A 22350-nucleotide genomic window follows, 5' to 3' on the forward strand; every position below is an offset into this window, starting at 1 on the left:
TATGTTGTTGGTGCTAGTCAACAACTAATAATTTGGTTTTTTAAATTTTTCTTTAGGGTGGTCATAAAGCAGCCCTCTCCCCTCCCCTCGTTGGTAATGCAGTTTATGGAAAATGCTTGATATTGCTAGCGTTAATAACATGGAAAATATTTGACATTTTGAGGATACTAATTATTTTTTAAAAATTATTTTGATTTCTGTGTTTTAAAACTTGAGTAGTCACTGAATAAAACAAGTTTTACTCGTTTTTTTAAAAATTTTATTGACCTTCAGAATTAACAGAGGCGCTCCATTGTTTGGGAAGCCCTGCACTTGGCAAATTGTCCAACCGTGAAAAGTCGATCTACTGTTTAACGTGCAATTTTAGCGTGGAATCCGGAACAAAATGGCTCAAATGGCTCTGAGCACTATGCGACTTAACTTGTGAGGTCATCAGTCGCCTAGAACATAGAACTAATTAAACCTAATTAACCTAAGAACATCACACACATCCATGCCCGAGGCAGGATTCGAACCTGCGACCGTAGCAGTCGCTCGGTTCCAAACTGTAGCGCCTAGAACCGCACGGCCACTCCGGCCGGCAATCCGGAACACGTATCGTTTCCAGCAAATCTCCACATCACATAGATGTGATTGTTAGGTGAACAAAAGAAGATAAAAATCAGTAAACCGATCCATATTAGATCACCAGATCTTAGCGTCACCAAGCCAATGCTTGACTATTGGACTACCAAACTCGATTTAGTAACTGCTGAAGGAAACTGTCACCTACGGTTTAAGGGGCTCCGGAACGCCCTATACTTGCAATGTTAAAATAACGCTTATAAATTACATCTTTCCTCACAAAGTATTTGAGGTAGGAAGTTGAACTTTTTACAGATTATTTATTGGAATATGGGCTACAACTTAACACAGGGATTTTACAAAATTTTAGTTCCGTTATTAAAGATGATTTTTTTTCAATTGTAATGAACATTTACAACATTTTTTGCAATTTTTTATTTATATATTCAAAAATATACAGTTTTTTGGAAAAAGGCTGTGTTAAATTATGCAGAAGGTACTGTGTAACATTTACTGAAAGTTTGAAACAAATATGTTTGGAAGATCCTTAGAAAACATGTAATTAGTATGAGAAAATAAAAGTTTTGGGAATCGAGCGACAAAGATTGGATCAACTTTTTAGTGCATTCCAGGTCCATAGGATGGATTATCTTCATCCTCTGCAAACTCGTCCTCCAGCTTCCTCTTGTTCCTCCTCCTGTTTAATCTTGCTTGTATTTCTAGACTCTTTACAGTCCTGTCTGCAGCACGAAGGCGTTCCTTGTCTAAAGCAAGCATCGCTCGTACCATGTTACAACCTATCTTCATTCCCATATTTCTAAATACCTTGCACCTTACAATGTTGCCATCATTGAAAGTCGCAACAGCATCATACACACCAAAGTGAAGTGTTTCTATTCCAACAAATACAGTCTTGGGGATTCTCGACCATATAACCCTATTTACACTTTCATTGGGGTTTTGAGTTTTTCCGTGAATACACTTTTTCAACAGTTCAGGTGCTGCTAAGTCTCTGAAAATAGGTTTTATCACCTCCATTATTGCATGAGGCAGACTATGCTTATGAGTGTACACTTCACCAGTTAGCAATCCTTTGTTATATTTACACCAACTGTCTTCTTCTTTGGGACACAAGCTATGTTGGGGATTTTCATCGTCTTTATTGTTTACACTAATAACACATACCTTTGGCTTTCCAACATTTCTCCTTTTCTTAAAAGCCTTCAGAGGATTTCTAATAACTTTACTTTTACTCATTATTATACTTCAACAAAACAGAGACTCAAGAAACAGAATTAATTAGGAATATTTTCGAGATAACGACAGAGTAAATAAACATGAAACAATCGACAATCACACCAGCGATATATATTGAACCATCACAGGTTAGCCACAACACATACTTTATCTCACGTCACTAAAATGTACCTGATGAACACGGACGTTAATAATAACACCATTTGACAGCAGTTTAACAGAGCCACAGTGGGTCACGCCCATGTAGAACACATTTAAAAAAAATTTAAAAATAGTTGTAGTCTTCGGAATTCAATAAATTATATATCTATTAAAAGGTAATAGTCTGCAGATTCAGAAAACGCAAAAAAGTAAAAATTGAACTTTTCATGATTTTGAGTTTCCGGAGCCCCTTAATACGGAATTCGCAGCAACTTCTTGTAAGGGTCCATTTCATTGACAGGTGAATACTAGGTTAAAAGATAGTGAAAAATCCGCGATCTGAACGGGATTCGGCTCTGCGACCGTTTGGTTCTCAAGACACACGGCAGACGACCACGCCCGACTCAGATTCTACTCAAGCTTCACTGCTGTATGGATTTTGCTACAGCTGAACTCGTGCATGGCGATGACATCGTTTTCACAGCTTTAGCGGACTTTAATTCACCGCGGTTCAGCCGGTTTCCACGAAATATTTATTTACTCTTTGCATAAACCTTACTCGTGAATCAATCTAGCTATTAGTCAACAGTGTATTACACAGGGAACTTTCATATACGTAAGAAACCGGAGCGGTCCTGTTGCACTTACTGTGCACTCCTGACGATAACAGTGTTTCAGATGAATAGTCGCTGTCCAATACTACATACTGCTTTCTACTTTCAGCAGCCTATTCAGTACTTGCAGGGCAACAATCTGGGTGCCGAACCGCACAATAACCCTGGGTTCGGTGTGGGGCGGCGGTACGATGGGTGGACTGCTGTGACCTTTTGTGGGGTTGTGAACCACTGAGGGCTATGCGGGACGGAGCCTCTCCGTCGTTTCTAGGTCCCGGTTTAATTACACAATCCACAATGTTCCGAGGATACGCTTTTCTACTCTGTGGTTAAATGATGATAGCGTCCTATCGGGTAAAATATTACGGAGACAAAATACACTCCTGGAAATTGAAATAAGAACACCGTGAATTCATTGTCCCAGGAAGGGGAAACTTTATTGACACATTCCTGGGGTCAGATACATCACATGATCACACTGACAGAACCACAGGCACATAGACACAGGCAACAGAGCATGCACAATGTCGGCACTAGTACAGTGTATATCCACCTTTCGCAGCAATGCAGGCTGCTATTCTCCCATGGAGACGATCGTAGAGATGCTGGATGTAGTCCTGTGGAACGGCTTGCCATGCCATTTCCACCTGGCGCCTCAGTTGGACCAGCGTTCGTGCTGGACGTGCAGACCGCGTGAGACGACGCTTCATCCAGTCCCAAACATGCTCAATGGGGGACAGATCCGGAGATCTTGCTGACCAGGGTAGTTGACTTACACCTTCTAGAGCACGTAGGGTGGCACGGGATACATGCGGACGTGCATTGTCCTGTTGGAACAGCAAGTTCCCTTGCCGGTCTAGGAATGGTAGAACGATGGGTTCGATGACGGTTCGGATGTACCGTGCACTATTCAGTGCCCCTCGACGATCACCAGTGGTGTACGGCCAGTGTAGGAGATCGCTCCCCACACCATGATGCCGGGTGTTGGCCCTGTGTGCCTCGGTCGTATGCAGTCCTGATTGTGGCGCTCACCTGCACGGCGCCAAACACGCATACGACCATCATTGGCACCAAGGCAGAAGCGACTCTCATCGCTGAAGACGACACGTCTCCATTCGTCCCTCCATTCACGCCTGTCGCGACACCACTGGAGGCGGGCTGCACGATGTTGGGGCGTGAGCGGAAGACGGCCTAACGGTGTGCGGGACCGTAGCCCAGCTTCATGGAGACGGTTGCGAATGGTCCTCGCCGATATCCCAGGAGCAACAGTGTCCCTAATTTGCTGGGAAGTGGCGGTGCGGTCCCCTACGGCACTGCGTAGGATCCTACGGTCTTGGCGTGCATCCGTGCGTCGCTGCGGTCCGGTCCCAGGTCGACGGGCACGTGCACCTTCCTCCGACCACTGGCGACAACATCGATGTACTGTGGAGACCTCACGCCCCACGTGTTGAGCAATTCGGCGGTACGTCCACCCGGCCTCCCGCATGCCCACTATACGCCCTCGCTCAAAGTCCGTCAACTGCACATACGGTTCACGTCCACGCTGTCGCGATAAAGACTGCGATGGAGCTCCGTATGCCACGGCAAACTGGCTGACACTGACGGCGGCGGTGCACAAATGCTGCGCAGCTAGCGCCATTCGACGGCCAACACCGCGGTTCCTGGTGTGTCCGCTGTGCCGTGCGTGTGATCATTGCTTGTACAGCCCTCTCGCAGTGTCCGGAGCAAGTATGGTGGGTCTGAGACACCGGTGTCAATGTGTTCTTTTTTCCATTTCCAGGAGTGTAGTTCCCCATTCGGATCTTCGGGCGGGGAGAACTCAGGAGGATGTCGTCATCAGGAGAAACTAAACTGGCATTCTACGGATCGGAGCGTGGAATGTTACATCCCTTAATTTGGCAGGTAGCTCAGAAAATTTAAAAAGGGAAATGTGTGGGTTGAAGTTACATATAGTCGGAATTAGTGAAGTTCGCTGGCAGGAGGAAAAGAACTTTTGGTCAGGTAATACAAGGTTACAAACATAAAATCAAGCAGGGGTAATGCAGGGGTGAGTTTAATAACGAATAACAAAATAGGAATGCAGGTAACCTACTACGAACAGCATAGAGAGCACATTATCGTAGCCAAGACAAAGCTCGCGTCTACCACAGTAGTACAAGTTTACATGGCAACTAGTTCTGCAGATGATGAGGAGATTGAAGAAATGTATGATGAGATAAAAGAAATTATTAAGATAGTTAAAGGAGACGAAAAGTTAATCGTGATGATGGTCTGGAATTCGATTATAGGAAAAGGAAGAGAAGGAAAAATAATAGGTGAATATGGACTGGGGTAAAGGAATGAAAGAGGAAGCCGTCTGGTAGAATTTTGCACAGAACATAATTTAATCGTCTCTAACACTTGTTTTAAGATGCAAATGGTTCAAATGGCTCTGAGCGCTATGGGACTCAACTAACCTAAGGACATCAGACACATCCATGCCCGAGGCTGTATTCGAACCTGCGACCGTAGCAGTCGCGTTGTTCCAGACTGAAGCGCCTAGAACCTCTCGGCCACCGCGGCCGGCCTTGTTTTAAGAATCATAACAGAAGGTTGTATATGTGCAAGAGACATGGAGACACCAGAAGGTTTCAGATTGATTATATAATCGTTAGACAGAGATTCCGGATCCAGGTTTTAATTTGTAAGGTATTTTCAGAGGCAGATGTGGACTCTGATCATAATTTATTGGTTATAAACTGCAGAGTAAAATCGAAGAAATTGAAAAAAAAGGTAGGAAATTAAGTGATGGGACCTGAATAATTTGAAAGAACCAGAGGTTGTTGGGTGCTTCACAGAGAGTATCATACAACGGTTGACTAGAGCAAGTGAATATCAAGAGCTCAGATGGTAAACCGATCTTAGGCAAAAAAGGGAAAGCTGAAAAGTGGAAGGAGTACATATAGGGTCCAGGAGATTAAATTGAAAGCAATCTTATAGAAAGGAAAGTGGACGTAGATGAAGATGAGATGGAAGATATGATACTGCGAGAAGAATTTGACAGAGGTCTGAGAGACCTAAGTCGAAACAAGGCCCCGGGAGTAGACGATATTCCGTCAGAACTACTGACAGCTCAGGGAGAGCCAGCCAGGACAAAACTATTCCATGCGGTGTGCAAGATGTATGAGACAGGTGAAATACCCTCAGACTTCAGGAAGAATGTTGTAATTTCAATTTCAAAGAAAGCAGTTGCTGACAAGTGTGAAAATTACCAAATAATCAGTACAGGTGTGAAAATTACTGAACAATCAGTTTAAGTCACAGTTGAAAAATACTAACACTATTTCCTTACAGAAGAATGGAAAAACTGGTAGAAGTAGACATCGGGAAAGATCAGTTCGGATTGATCCCACGACTTATCTTAGAAGATAGTTTGAGGAAAGGCAAATCAACTTTTATAGCATTTGTGGACTTAGAGAAAGCTTTTGACAGTGTTGACTGGAATACTGTCGTTGAAATTCTGAAGTTATCAGGGGTGAAATACAGGGAGCGAAACGATATTTACAACTTGTACAGAAACCAGACGGCAGTAATAATAGTCGATGGGCATGAAAGGGACGCAGTGGTTGAGAACGGAGCGAGTCAAGGTTGTAGCCTATTCCCAATGTTATTCAAGATGTACGTTGAACAAGCACTGATGGAACCAAAGAAATGTATGGAGTAGGAATTAAAGTCCAGGAAGAAGAAATAAAAACTTTGAGGTTTGTCGATGACACTGCAATTCTGCCAGAGACAAGACAGAACTTGGTAGAGCAGTTGAACGGAATGGGCAATTTTTTCAAAGGAGGATTTAAGATGAACGACAACAAAAGCAAAACAGCGATAATTGAATGTAGTAGAATTCAGTGAGGTGATGCTAAGAGAATTAGATTAGGGAACGAGACACTTAAAGTATTAAATGAGTTTTGCTACTTGGGCAGCAAAGAAACTGATCGTGACCAAAATACAGAGGATATAAAATGTAGACTGCCAATGACAAGAAAAGCGTTTCTGAAGAAGAGAGATTCGTATACATCGAATGTAGAATTAAGCGTTAGGAAGTCTCTCAAGAACGTATTTGTCTGGAGTGTAGTCGTATGTGGATGTGAAACATGGGCGATAAACAGTCTGAATGAAAAGAGAACAGAAGCTTTCAAGATGTGGTGCTACAGGAGAATGCTGAAGATTAGATGGGTCGATCACGTAACTAATGCGGAGGTACTGAATAGAATTGGGGAGACAAAGAATTTGTGGCAAAACTTTACCAAAAGAAAGGATCGGTTGACAGGACATATTCTGAGACATCAAGGGATCACCAATTTAATATTGGAGGGAAGTGTGGGTGGTAAAAATCGTAGAGGGAGACAAAGAGATAAATACAGTAAGTAGATTCCGAAAGATGTAGGTTCCAGTAGTTTTTTGGAGATGTAAAGACTCGCACAAGATAGAGTAGCATGGATAGCTGCATGAACCATTCTTTTTCATTTTGACAGGAATGAATGTCCAGAGAAGCTTTGCATCGTAATTCAGAATAACATATACTTTGTAATATCGCATTTCTCAAAAATTCTCATTATAATCTAGGTCATCAAGCAAAGGGCAGCAGAGAAAAGTAGGGAGAGAGAGGGATGAAGACACACACACACACACACACACACACACCACACACACACAGAGGGAGAGAGAGAGAGAGAGAGAGAGAGGGGGGGGGGGGAGAATGTGGTGCTTCAGGGAGAGTCAGATGCAACGCAACTGCCTCGGGTGGCAGAGAATGAAAGAAAGTAAATTAGAGCTTAGCGTTCCATTGACATCGAGGTCATTAGGGGCGTCAGAGAATAAAGGAGGCTTTTCATACGTTCTAACGTTATTTATCTCAGCCACGCACACTGCGTTGCCAGGAGACATGCCGTTAATGAATAAAAAATTGCATTGTATCTTAGCTGCTTAATGAGTAGTCTGGCTTAGCTCGTGCATATTTCTCCCACGGATAAAAAAATGGATGCCACTGTAGACCGTACAGAGGGACTCAAGTGAAAATTGAGTGTACATTACGATACACAGAGTGCTAACGAGAACATAGTTATACGCTTCAAGCATTTTGGGGTTCGACCTCCTGCTGAAATAAAATTTTATTTACAGCTGGATTTTCCATCTGGTCTACAGTGTGCACTGTCTGTGGATGTTGCTAGGCTGATAATTCTACACTTAATTGGTCAAACGTATAGCGCTCATGTGGTCTGGCTGACATCCTCACTTCTGACGATATTACACGCTCTACAACCGCCTTAGTAGCCTACGTCATTTATCATGAGTTAACGTACAGATATCGAATTAGTGGCTAATACCTTCGTTAGTGATTCTGTCTCTCCTCATTAGACTCTTAATTGACGGTGGACATCACACTTCTGCTTTATAAGTTGCACCATAAAAGTCTATTGAAAGAGACAATTTTTTTTTTTTTCACAGCATTACTTACTTTGTTGACTGGAATACTGTCTTTCAAATTCTGAAGGTGGCAGGGGTAGGATACAAGAAGCGAAAGGCTATTTACAATTTGTACATAAACCAGATGTCAGTTATAAGAGTCGAGGGGCATGAAAGGGAAGCAGTGGTTGGGAAGGGAGTAAGACAGGGTTGTAGCCTCTCTCCGATGTTATTCAATCTGTATATTGAGCAAGCAGTGAAGGAAACAAAAGAAAAATTCGGAGTAGGTATTAAAATCCATGGAGAAGAAATAAAAACTTTGAGGTTCGACGATGACATTGTAATTCTGTCAGAGACAGCAAAGGACTTGGAAGAGCAGTTGAACGGAATGGATGGTGTCTTAAAGGGAGGATATAAGATGAACATCAACAAAAGCAAAACGAGGATAATGGAATGTAGTCGAACTAAGTCGGGTGATGCTGAGGGAATTAGATTAGGAAATGAGACATTAAAGTAGTAAAGGAGTTTCGGTATTTGGGGAGCAAAATAACTGATGATGGCCGAAGTAAAGAGGATATAAAAAGTAGATTTTCGATGGCAAGGAAAGCGTTTCTCAAGAAGAGAAATTTGTGAACATCGAGTATAGATTTAAGTGTCAGTAAGTCGTTTCTGAAAGTAGTTGTATGGAGTGTAGCCATGTATGGAAGTGAAACGTGGACGATAAATAGTTTAGACAAGACGAGAATAGAAGCTTTCGAAATGTGGTGCTACAGAAGAATGCTGGAGATTAGATGGGCAGATCACATAACGAGGAGGTATTGAACAGAATTGGAGAGAAGAGAAATTTGTGTCAGAGCTTGACTAGAAGAAGAGATCGGTTGGTAGAGCATATTCTGAGGCACCAAGGGATCACCAATTTGGTATTGGAGGGCAGCGTGGAGGGAAAAAATCGTAGAGGGGCACCAAGAGATGAATACACTAAACAGATTCAGAAGGATGTAGGTTACAGTAGGTACTGGGAGATGACGAAGCTTGCACAGGATAGAGTAGCATGGAGAACTGCATCAAACCAGTCTTTGGATTGAAGACCACAACAACAACAACAACAACTTCCTTTCTTATTTTAATTGGGCTCTAAGAAAAGAAAAAGAAAGAGAGAAAGTAAGCGCGCACCACGGAGGAATTATCGAAAAGGAATAGAATTCGGTATACGCGGTGTGTCTGTACAGGCAAATAAATGACTAGCATTTCAAAAAAATTGCATTAATTACTGAAGAGAAAGAGTTCCACAAATGGAGAAAGACATTGATGTGTAGGTACCCTCTGGTTCTTACACAAGCAGTTATTCGGTTTGGCATTGATAGAGTTCTCTGATGTCCTTCTGAGGGGTATCCTGCCAAATTCCGTGCAGTTGGCGCGTTAGATCAACAAAACCCAAGCTGGTTGGAGGAACTAGCCTATAATGCTCCAAACGTACTCGATTGCGGACAGATCCGACGACCTTGCTGGCCAAGGCAGGGTTTGGAAAGCGTAAAGACCACCAGGCAACAAATTATGCTGTAGAATATCGTCGGCGTTCCGCTGTGGTGTATGCGTGCCGCACATGACAACTAAGGCGGTCCTGCCCTGAAATGAACGGGCACCGTAGAACATCACTCCCGGTTGTCGGGTCGTGGGTGACAGTCAAGGTTTGCATCCCACCCCCTGTCTGGGGCGTTCCGAGACACATCTTCGGCCTGGAATCACAGTGACTAGAATGAAATTGTCTTCAGTGATGACTGCCGCTTCGAATTCTCCTCCGATGACCAGTATAGACGTTTCTGGAGACTCCCCAGACAACTTGACTGTTGCCCTCATACGGCCGGCAGCCAGAAGTGATGGCCTGGGATGCCATTTTACTTTATAGCAGGACCGCTCTGGTTGTCAACCGCGACACCCTTCCAACATAGCGGTACGTCGACGTTATTCTAAGCCCTGTTTCGTTGCCCTTCGTGGCAAGTCATTATGGGCTTCAACTTCAATAAGATAATGCCCGTACTATTTCGATCATTAGCATTTAAAATCACTCCATGATTCATTTTGTCTGATTTTCTGATTTGCAGTCTAACTTCAGACAGACGCCAAAGAGGCTGAAAATCACACATGCAAAAATCATGACACTATTCATACACTACTGGTCATTAAAATTGCTACACACCGAAGATGACGTGCTACAGACGCGAAATTTAACCGACAGGAAGAAGATGCTGTTATATGCAAATGATTAGCTTTCCAGAGTATTCACACAAGGTTGGCGCCGGTGGCGACACCTACAACGTGCTGACATGAAGAAAGTTTCCAACCGATTTCTCATACACAAACAGGAGTTGACCGGCGTTGCCTGGTGAAACGGTATTGTGATGCCTCGTGTAAGGAGGAGAAATGCGTACCATCACGTTTCCGACTTTGATAAAGGTCGGATTGTAGCCTATCGCGATTGCGGTTTATCGAATAGCGACAGTGCTTTTCGTGTTGGTCGAGATCCAATGAGTGTTAGCAGAATATGGAATCGGTGTGATCAGGAGGGTAATACGGAACTCCGTGCTGGATCCCAACGGCCTCGTATCACTAGCAGTCCAGATGACAGTCACCTTATGCGCATGGCTGTAACGGATCGTGCAGCCACGTCTCGATCCCTGAGTCAACAGATGTGGACGTTTGCAAGACAACAACCATCTACACGAACAGTTCGACGACGTTTGCAGCAGCGTGGACTATCAGCTCGGAGACCGTGGCTGCGGATACCAAAAATGGCTCTGAGCACTATGGGACTCAACTGCTGAGGTCATTAGTCCCCTAGAACTTAGAACTAGTTAAACCTAACTAACCTAAGGACATCACAAACATCCATGCCCGAGGCAGGATTCGAACCTGCGACCGTAGCGGATACCCTTGACGCTGCATCACAGACAGGAGCACCTGCGATGGTGTACTCAGCGACAAACCTGGGTACACGAATGGCAAAACGTCATATTTCCGGATGAGTCCAGATTCTGTTTACAGCATCATGATGGTCGCATCCGTGTTTGGCGACATCGCGGTGATTGGAACACTGGAACATTGGAAGCGTGTATTCGTCATCACCATACTGTCGGATGACCTGGCGTGATGGTATGGGGTGCCATTGTTTACACGTCTCGGTCACCTCTTGTTCGCATTGACGGCACTTTGAACAGTGGACGTTACATTTCTACCCTTCATTCGATCCCTGCGAAACCCTACATTTCAGCACGATAATGCACGACCGCATGTTGCAGGTCCTGTATGGACCTTTCTGGATACAGAAAATGTTCGACTGCTGTCCTGGCCAGCACATTCTCCAGATCTCTCACCAACTGAAAACGTCTGGTCAATGGTGGCCGAGCAACTGGCTCGTCATAATAATAAGTCACTACTCTTGACGAACTGTGGTATCGTGTTGGAGCTGCATGGGTAGTTGTACCTCTACACGCCATTCAAGCTCTGTTTGACTCAATGCCCAGGTGTATCAAGGCCGTTATTACAGCCAGAGGTGGTTGTACTGGGTACGGATTTCTCAGGATCTATGCACCCAAATTGCATGAAAATGTAATCACATGTCAGTTCTAGTATAATATATTTGTCCAATGTATACCCGTTTATCATCTGCATTTCTTCTTGGTGTATCAATTTTAATGGCCTGTAGTGTATAAAAATGCGCTTGAAAATGAGACTAAATTATCGAAACACGTTGTGTTAATCATAAAAACTGTGTAATTGTTGCTTTTTTCATTATTTATATTATGCTTGTCTTTGTGCGTACCTAACCATACCTTGGCCAGCATGGTCGCCTAATCTCTCCCCAGTTAAGTAAGTGAAACATTATGCGCAGGGCTCTCCAACCAGTTCATGGTTTTGACGATCTAACGTGTAAATTAGACACAATTTGGCGCAATGTCCCTCAGGATGACATCCAACACCTCTTTCAATCAATAGTAAGCCAATATCTGCCTGAAGAAGAGCCAGAGGCCGATCAACGCGTTATTGACATGGTCAATTTGTGAAGCTCTTTTTCATCACATGTACCGATTTCCGTCCCAGTTGGTTTGTTCCTTCGTCGTGCATCGATCATTTTGCCTTAGAACGCCTCCCATTCAGTTACACTACTGGCCATTAAAATTGATACACCAGGAAGAAATGCAGATGATAAACGGATATTAATTGGACAAATATAATATACTAGAACTGACACGTGATTACATTTTCACGCAATTTGGGTGCATAGATCCTGAGAAATCAGTATCCAGAACAACCACCTCTGGCCGTAATAACGGCCTTGATACGCCTGGGCATTGAGTCAAACAGAGCTTGGATGGCATGTAGAGGTACAGCTGCCCATGCAGCTTCAACACGATACCACAGTTCATCAAGAGTAGTGACTGGTGTATTGTGACGAGCCAGTTGCACGGCCACCATTGACCAGACATTTTCAGTTGGTGAGAGATCTGGAGAATGTGCTGGCCAGGGCAACAGTCGAACATTTTCTGTATCCAGAAAGGCCCGTACAGGACCTGAAACATGCGGCCGTGCGTTATCGTGCTGAAATGTAGGGTTTCGCAGGGATCGAATGAAGGGTAGAGCAACGGGACGTAACACATCTGAAATGTAACGTCCACTGTTCAAAGTGCCATCAATGCGAACAAGAGGTGACCGCGACGTGTAAAGAATGGCACCCCATACCATCACGCCGGGTGATACGACAGTATGGTGATGACGAATACACGCTTCCAATGTGCATTCACCGCAATGTTGCCAAACACGGATGCGACCATCACGATGCTGTAAACAGAACCTAGATTCATCCGAAAAAAAATGATGTTTTGCCATTCGTGCACCCTGCTTCGTCGATGAGTACACCAGCGCAGGTGCTCCTGTCTGTGATGCAGCGTCAAGGGAAACCGCAGCCACGGTCTCCGAGCTGATAGTCCATGCTGCTGTAAATGTGGTCGAGTTGTTCGTGCAGACGGTTGTTGTCTTGCAAATGTCCCCATCTGTTGACTCAGGGATCGAGACGTGGCTGCACGATCCGTTACAGCCATGCGGATAAGATGCCTGTGATCTCGACTGCTAGTGATACGAGGCCGTTGGGATCCAGCACGGCGATCCGTATTATCCTCCTGAACCCACCGATTCCATATTCTGCCAACAGTCATTGGATCTCGACCAACGCGAGCAGCAGTGTCGCGATACGATAAACCGCAATCGCGATAGGCTAGAGTACGATCTTTATCAAAGTCGGAAACGTGATGGTACGCATTTCTCCTCCTTACACGAGGCATCACAACAACGTTTCACCAGGCAACGCCGGTCAACTGCTGTTTGTGTATGAGAAATCGGTTGGAAACTTTCCTCATGTCAGCACGTTGTAGGCGTCGCCACCGGCGCCAACCTTGTGTGAATGTTCTGAAAAGCTAATCAGTAGCATATCACAGCATCTTCTTCCTGTCGGTTAAATTTCGCGTTTGTAGCACGTCATCTTCGTGGTGTAGCAATTTTAATGGCCAGTAGTGTAAATGTGTCGATTTTTTCTTTAGTATGGTGATCCTCAAAGGAGCAGGGAGGCATGTTTGTGAACTTCTGCAGCAAAAAAGGTGTAGAGAATTTCTTATGCGTCGCCAAAACAGTAACTTCTCTATGAAAATGTGACCTCCAGTTGAACATGGAATCTGCTCCATGTTTCCCTTCTGGCGAATGTAACTGATAACCTTATTTGTTACAACAATTAATGTTTATTCATACTTATGTACAGTACACTTTTTATATGTCTTTTGCCTTTTATGGTACGGTAATTTCAGTGACTTACGGTTTTAATGCCATTAGTAGTCCTGAACTACTGTAATAAACTATTTTCGCTAATAATCTCAGTTAACACTAATTGGTTTTAAGTCAGTATTTCTCGGCACGCGCATGCGCGCGACCACCAGCTGAGCTCGCTGCGTCGCTGCCCACGGCGTCCAGTTGCGGCTCAGTGCCCGCGGCCCGCCTGTCTGTCTGGCCCGTAGGTGTGGCCTAACGGCAAAACGTCAGTAGAAGGGACGCAGTCTTACGACTGTGTACTGTGGTACTAACATTTTAAGTTTGACAAGCCCAGTATCTGGTATGTATTAATTTTAATTTCCTATTGTGACATTTCTGAAGAAGGCTACATTATTATAGCCCAAACCTAGGTAAAGTTTATTTGCTTATGCAACTGGAGGCTGACATTTAATATAATTAGTTGTCGTAATGTTTTTGTAGTAGACAACGCGCCGTACCATTCTGCAGAATCTGAAAGATGATACTGTAGGTTTTGAACAGAATAAGTGAATAACGGAACTTCTGAAATTGGTTAATCGATAGTAGCCACAGAAGACGCGGTGTGTAATTGATACGTTAGCAGAGAACGGGCCCAAAGTTGTACGTCTTCCTCCGTACCACTGCCATTGCAACGCCATCGCACTTGTCTGGGCTTACATAAAAGCAGGTGTCACGGAACGGGGCAAAAGGGAAAAAAGACTTGCAGAGAAATGCGAAACCTTCCGAAAAATTCTGCCGCAACAAGTTCCATGTAATCGAGTTCTAATTAAAACGTAATTATATCAAATAAAACTTGTACTTCATATCCACCCCATCTCAGGGTGTCCCGACGAGATCCCAGCTAGCTATGGCAACCCTACTCGCACTCTTACCACCTACCCGCTCTCCCCTCTGCGTTTAACAACGGGGTTCCCGTTGCATCCTTAATATTGCCGGCCTTGCTTTTAATTTCACCGAACGTTATTTTCACTTTACTACATGTTGAGTCAGTCCTTCTAACAATTGTTTCTTTTTAGATATCTTCAAATTTTTCATGTAGTCAATTCTATTTAGCTTCCTTACACTTCCTGTTTACTTAGTTCAAAAGTGAAGTGTGTTTCTGTCTTCTTGAATTTTCCTCTTCAACTGAACGGCCTACCGAGCTATTCTTTGTCGCAGTATCTATAGCCTCAGGGCACTTCAAGCGTATCTCTTCATTCCTCAGTATTTTCGTACCTTAATTCTTCGCACATTGATTCTTACTGACAAGTCTCTTAAACTCCGGCCTACTCTTTGTCACTACTAAATTGTGATCTGAGTCTATATCTGCCCCTGTGCCCACCTTAAAACTCAATATCTGATTTCAAAATCTCTGCCTGACTATGGGTGTAATCTGAAATCTACCTGCATCTCCCAACCTTTCTCAAATATACCCTCTCCTCCTCAATTACTCATTTTCTTCTCTCGTTCCTACGACCAAACCCATATTCTCCCTTGGCCCTCTCTTCTACATCCTCCCCTACAATCGCATTCCAGTCCCCCATGACTTATTAGACTTTCATCTCTTTTTACTTACTGAATTTCCCGTTCAATATCTTCATATACTTTCTCTACCTCTTCACCTTGTAGGCGCTTAAGTCTGGAACCGCACTGCTGCTACGGTCGCAGGTTCGAATCCTGCCTCGGGCATGGATGTGTGTGCTCTCCTTAGGTTAGTTAGGTTGTAGTTCTAAGTTCTAGGGGACTGATGACCTCAGATGTTAAGTCTCATAGTGCTTAGAGCCATTTGAACAATTTCTTCACCTTCTGCTTCCGGCATTAGCATATATACTTGAACTATTGTTATCAGTCTTGGCTTTCTGTCGATTCTGATGAGAATAACCCCATTTTGTTACATCATAAAAATGAACATACTGTCTCAGAATGGAAGACAGAACTTTTACGACTGAGTTTAACCAAGGACATTTGTAGTCTAATGTTTTCAGGCATTAGGTAACTTTTGCAGATTCTCAAGCTGCAATGCAGGGTGCTCTGTCTGAATTACAGAAAGTAATGGAAGAGATTTTTCTCCTTTTCTGTGTGCCTTTGTCCAGCATCGGCGCAGGGTCGTCATGGTTTTAAACGGATTTTTGCTGGTTAGTTTAAGAGGTGGCCCGATGCTGTCAAAGTCGCCACCCTTTACCCCTATGACGTATTGTGTATACTCCAACTGTATGCCTATAGTATTATTCATGTGAAACTCAGCAAAGGTTTTCTAGATATTATCAAATTGTGTAACTGAGGCGGAACTTGGCTACCAGCCCAGTAAGCATCTGTAGTCCGTACGGCGAGAGAAGAGCTCTGACAGCGGACAGCGCGGTAGCCAGTGTTCGACATGGAAGCGTAGTGGCCAGTGACTGGTGGGGCAGGGAGTGGGCTCACAGACTTCCCCCCTCCCACACTTCTGCCCCGCGGCGGCCGGGAGCTACAGAGCCTAATAATGCCCCATGATTAATTGCAGCATTCTTGTTGACACTTTTCTACTGAGCGAACTGTTTTTTGATCAAATTTTTTCGTCGTTTGCTAGCAATATTTGCCTCCTTAAAAAAAAAAAAAAAACGTAAACAGGTTTTCGACATTAGCAAAGTACAGCAGAAGGCACAAATGTTACCTGTATAATATCGCCGGCCGACGTGGCCAAGCGGTTCTAGGCGCTACAGTCTGGAACCGCGCGACCGCTACGGCGGCAGGTTCGATTCCTGCCTCGGGCATGGATGTGTGTCATGTCCTTTGGTTAGTTAGGTTTAAGTAGTCTAAGTTCTAGGGGACTGATGACCTCAGAAGTTAGGTCCCATAGTGCTCAGAGCCATTTGTATAATATCAAATAAAAACGTTACCTTTATTTTTACTGCAGGAGAATGGAAACCCCAAGATCATCTAATTGACCATCTCAGCTCACAACCACACAGGCTTCGGTATCTTCGCCGCTGCTTTCTCATTGTCTCATAAAGAAATTACAATATTTTATATGGATTTTTCTCTTCGGCCAGCTTCTGTGTTCGACCTTTTAATCTCTTTCGACACTTTGTTCACGACGTTCTTCCGATTCTTTGACGTTGTTAGTGTGACCGCCTCATTTACCAGTTTTTCTGTGCCCCGTTCCGTGACACCTGCTTTTATGTAAGCCCAGACAAGTTCGATGGCGTTGCAATGGCAGTGGTACGGATGAAGACGTACAACTTTGGGCCCGTTCTCTGCTAACGTATCAATTACATACTGCGTCTTCTGTGGCTACTATCGATTAACCAATTTCAGAAGTTCCGTTATTCACATATTCTGTTCAAAACCTACAGTATTATCTTTCAGATTCTGCAGTATGGTACGGCGCGTTGTCTACTACAAAAACACTACGACAACTAATTATATTAAACTTCAGCCTCCAGTTGCATAAGCAAATAAACTTTACCTAGGTTTTGGCTATAATAATGTAGCCTTCTTCAGAAATGTCACAATAGGAAATTAAAATTAATACATACCAGATACTGGGCTTGTCAAAATTAAAATGTTAGTACTACAATACACAGTCATAAGACTGCGTCACTCCTACTGATGCTTTGCCGATAGGCCACACCAAAACTCGATGCAAGTCAGCTTGTAGTTAAACAGGCACTATAAGATCGATTCCACAATCCCTGGCAGCAGTCGATCTATTTCGTCAGTCAACTGGGCCGACATCAGTGAAATTACTCTTTCCACAGTGGCCCTGTATGAGGGATTAGAAAACAAATACTCGCATAATTTTAGCAGTTGGAATTTGCGTTTGGGGTTTTCGGTTTCCTTAAGTAACTAAATTGTTGTGTACATAGTTCCGCGTAGTCAGCGCGTACACAACTTTCCCAATAGAGCGCGCCCCGCTAAGCACAACAGCGCAGGCGCAGCGCTCGTCCGTCTCCGCACTACGAGATGGCGCTAACATAGAGACGGACGAAATTCTGCTTCCGCCGATCCGCGAATTAATATGTAACGCAGCCAGTGAGATAGCTGCTAACGTAGAACCTTTTCTCCTCGCGGATCACACTCGAGCAGTGATACATGAACGCGCGAGGTATTATAACGAGTGTACAGACCTCCGATTAGTCAGTCTGCATTAGACTGCATTTGTCTGTAGTCAAGTTTCAGTCTGCGCCTAATTAGATTATCATATTCCTGTACATAGCCATGAAGATAAATGAATAGACACTTTGTCAAGTATCAGAGATATGTGAGAATAAGATTAACGTACCAAGACCAAAGGAACTTCAGATTGTCAATTGTAAATAGCATCCAGAACCAAGTTAAGTTATTTTTATGCTTGTTATTATTTTAATAAATGTGTGTGAAAATTAATCAAGTTCTGTTTAAAGTTGGTCACCGTCAATCTGCTACTCTAAGCGTGCAAGTGGCATTTCTATCGTCTGACCTAACGGCAGAAGATAAACACGCCACGATAAGACCACGAGACATATTTCTGACACTCGCCTACTTCTTTAGAGCGACAAGTCAAATAATCTGATGGTGTGTGTACCGAAGGTCTTACAGTACGCATACCACATAAATACACCTTTCTTCCACGGAGAGTTTAGTCTTCCGTTCTTCCGAGCCACGCTCAGTTTCTAAAAAGCTTCAAAAAAGCTTTCTAAAAATCGGAACGAAATTGGGTCTTGTCGGGGAAAGCAGATCCATAACGGTGACGGTACCGACATATCGGAATGGGTGGCAACTCTAAGTACGAGAGAGATTTCATAAATAATGCACTCTATTTTTTTTATCTACTCTGTTTTTACAGTCCTTCAGCATAGTCTCCCTGCTCCTCTATAACTGAATCCCAACGTCTCGGAGGCTGTGGTATTCCACCCAGGGCACCACTTCTGTTCATCTGTTGAATATCTCCGTTAACGGTGGCTGAAGCTCTTCCAGGGAAAGATAACAACGTCCAAGCATAGGTTTTTCTCAACTTCGGGAAGAAGTCGAAGTCTGGAGGACCCACGTCAGGGCTGTAGGGAGGATGCGCCCACACTTCCCATCCGTATTCACGCAGTTCTTGGGCTACATCATTGCCGATATGCCGGCGAGCATTGTCGTGGAATGTGAGTGGCCCAGCCCCGAGCAATTGTGGTCAGATTTTGTAAATTTTTCTGCGCAGGTTTTGCGTAAAGTTGCGATAATACATTCTGTGACACTTGTTTCTTATGGGACTCTGTCATGACGATCCTTGGTAATCATAAGCAAAAAATCATCATTTGCTTGACCTATGATTGAGCTAGTCGAAATTTTTTTGGACTAGGAGAATCTGAAACTCTCCAGTCGTTACACTGCAATCTCAACTCCTGTTCAAAGTCTTTAATCCACGTTTCATCAATACCGACATAAGAATCCTTAACCTTTGAGGTGTGGCGCCTTATATCGCTCCTATCTAGAGCCTGTGTATCGGGAGAATGACTCATGTGTGCACAGTGACAGATGGTCTGAAGTGAGTTCAGTCTAGTACGTAGTTCTAATGTTCATCTGTCAGAGGACAGTAGTGCGCAGAGACATTCAAGAAGCAGGTCAAGAGAATGTTTTTGTGAATTGTTCTGTTTATTTCCCGAAGGCTTTCTTGTTTTATTTATGTTTGTACAGCTTTGTATATGCCTTTAGTAGTGTGAATGATGCGTGATTGTGGTCTAAAGTAAATATGCAGGTCATTACTCTACTGATAAACGCTGTACGGACCAGCGTGAGAAATTTTTAAGACAGTGTGGTTACACGCGTCGGGAAATTTTGTATCATAATATGTTAAGTAAGCTTATGGTAAAAGAAAAGTTAATGGGAGTGCAAATGAAAATAGTTAATAACGTAAAGTATAAACAAAATATTGGAATGATAAATATTTATTTTGGGAAAAACTAAAGTTCGCATGTCTATTATTTGTTGATTGCTTAGTCATGAAAAGCGCGGACTAACGCAGGAGAATGTTTTTCTATTGGCCTTAAAGAAAAGTGACCAATCAGAAAGTATTTACGAGATTCAGGGTTTACTGTTAAATACACAAAGGTAAAGTTTTCCTAGGCTAAAATTTACTTTCTGGGACACATTGTTTCGATGTCGGGTCTTAGTATTGATCAAATGCGAACCTAGCCTGTTCGTAAATATCCTACACCAAATAATTTTAAAAGGGCCGCCCGTTTTGTAGGCATGGAAAATAGTTTTAGAAAGTATGTTCCAAATTTTGTGTACCTGGCGGCTCCTCTTAACGATTTGGGTAAAATAAAAAAAAATAAAAACTTTGGGTTGTGTCGCCCTCAGCACGCAGCTATCGAGACTCTCAAAGCTGCACTGGCAAATGCGCCAGTAATGGCTATATCTGATTCTGAGAAACAATTTACTGTCCAGACGGACGCATCAGCCGGGTTGCTGCAAGAATGTCGTGGCGGAAGAGGCCGCTGGGGTATGCCTCTTTTAGTCTGCCACCATTGTAAGTGAAATACTGAGTGTAGAAACTGGAAGCTTTGGCTGTTTTGTTTACTCTATAGAAGTTTAAAATGTGTCTGGGACATAGAACTTTCCAGTTAGAGACATATCAAGCTCTCAGCTGGATGTTTGCATGGCCGATGCGCACTGTCCATATCTCGCATTGGGCAGTTGCAATATCCGCTTGTTAATTTAAGGTTAAACATGTAGAGAAACTGAGAACGCAGTTGCGGATGGCATAAGCCGTATGTTAGGTGATGACGATGACAAGCATGCTGGTGCCATTGAGTTATTGCAGGTTGTTGGTGTTGATCCCGACGTAGTTGTATGCCCATTTTGGCTCGGTTACTGCTCCTTTTTCGGGATATCGATCATCAACGAGGTAAGGATAGTGAGTGAACACATGTGAAGGTGCGTTTGTGGAAAGGGGAGTCAGTCAAGGCAATGTGTTATGTTGTGCTGCTCGAGGTAGCAAAGGCAACAAGATTGTTTTACCGTCTCAGCTGCCGTCATGTGTATTTATACACTACTGGCCATTAAAATTACTACACCAAGAAGAAATGCAGATGATAAACGGGTATTCATTGGACAAATATATTATACTAGAACTGACATGTGATTACATTTTCACGCAATTTGGGTGCGTAGATCCTGAGAAATCACTACCCATAACAACCACCTCTGGCTGTAATAACGGCGTTGATACGCCTGGGCATTGAGTCAAACAGAGCTTGGATGGCGTGTACAGGTACAGCTGCCCATGCAGCTTCTACACGATACCATAGTTCATCAGGAGTAGTGACTGGCGTATTGTGACGAGCCAGTTTCTCGGCGACCATTGACCACACGTTTTCAGTTGGTGAGAGATCTGGAGAATGTGCTGGCCAGGGCAGCAGTCGAACATTTTCTGTATCCAGAAAGGGCCTGTACAGGACATGCAACATGCAGTCGCGCATTATCCTGCTGAAATGTAGGGTTTCGCAGGGATCGAATGAAGGGTAGAGCCACGGGTCGTAACACATATGAAATGTAACGTCCACTGTTCAAAGCGCCGTCAATGCGAACAATAGGTGACCGAGACGCGTAACCAATGGCAACCCCGTACCATCACGCCAGGTGATACGCCAGTATGGCGATGACGAATACACGCTTCCAATGTGCGTTCACCGCGATGTCGCCAAACACGGATGCGACCATCATGATGCTATAAACAGAACTTGGATTCATCCGAAAAAATGACGTTTTGCCATTCGTGCAACTAGGTGCGTCATTGAGTACACCATCGCAGACACTCCTGCCTGTGATGCAACACCAAGGGTAACAGCAGCCACGGTCTCCGAGCTGATAGTCCACGCTGCTGCAAATGTCGTCGAACTGTTTGTGCAGGTGGTTGTTGTCTTGCAAAAAACGTCCCCAAGGGATCGAGACGTGGCTGCACGATCCGTTACAGCCATGTGAATAAGATGCCTGTCATCTCGACTGCTAGTGATACGAGGCCTTTGGGATCCAGCACGGCGTTCCGTATTACCCTTCTGAACCCACCGATTCCACATTCTGCTAACAGTCATTGTATCTCGACCAACGCGAGCAGTAATTCTGCGATACGATAAACCGCAATCGCGATAGGCTACAATACAACCCTTATCAAATTCGGAAACCTGATGGTACGCATTTCTCCTCCTTACACGAGGAATCACAACAACGTTCCACCAGGCAACGCCGGTCAACTCCTGTTTGTGTATGAAAAATCGGTTGGAAACTTTGCTCATGTCAGCACGTTGTAGGTGTCGCCACCGGCGCCAACCATGTGTGAATGCTCTGAAAAGCTAATCATTTGCATATCACAGCATATTCTTCCTGTCGTTTAAATTTCGCATCTGTAGCACGTCATCTTCGTTGTGTAGCAAGTTTAATGGCCAGTAGCGTATTTCCACTAATCATCCGTCGGAGAGCATTTAGATAACCTTAAAACTAGGACGAAAATATGTGAGAAATTCATCGTAAGGAGATTCAGGAATTAGTTCAAGAATGT

The sequence above is a fragment of the Schistocerca nitens genome, chromosome 7 (assembly GCF_023898315.1).
Source record: "Schistocerca nitens isolate TAMUIC-IGC-003100 chromosome 7, iqSchNite1.1, whole genome shotgun sequence".
Lineage (NCBI taxonomy): Eukaryota > Metazoa > Arthropoda > Insecta > Orthoptera > Acrididae > Schistocerca > Schistocerca nitens.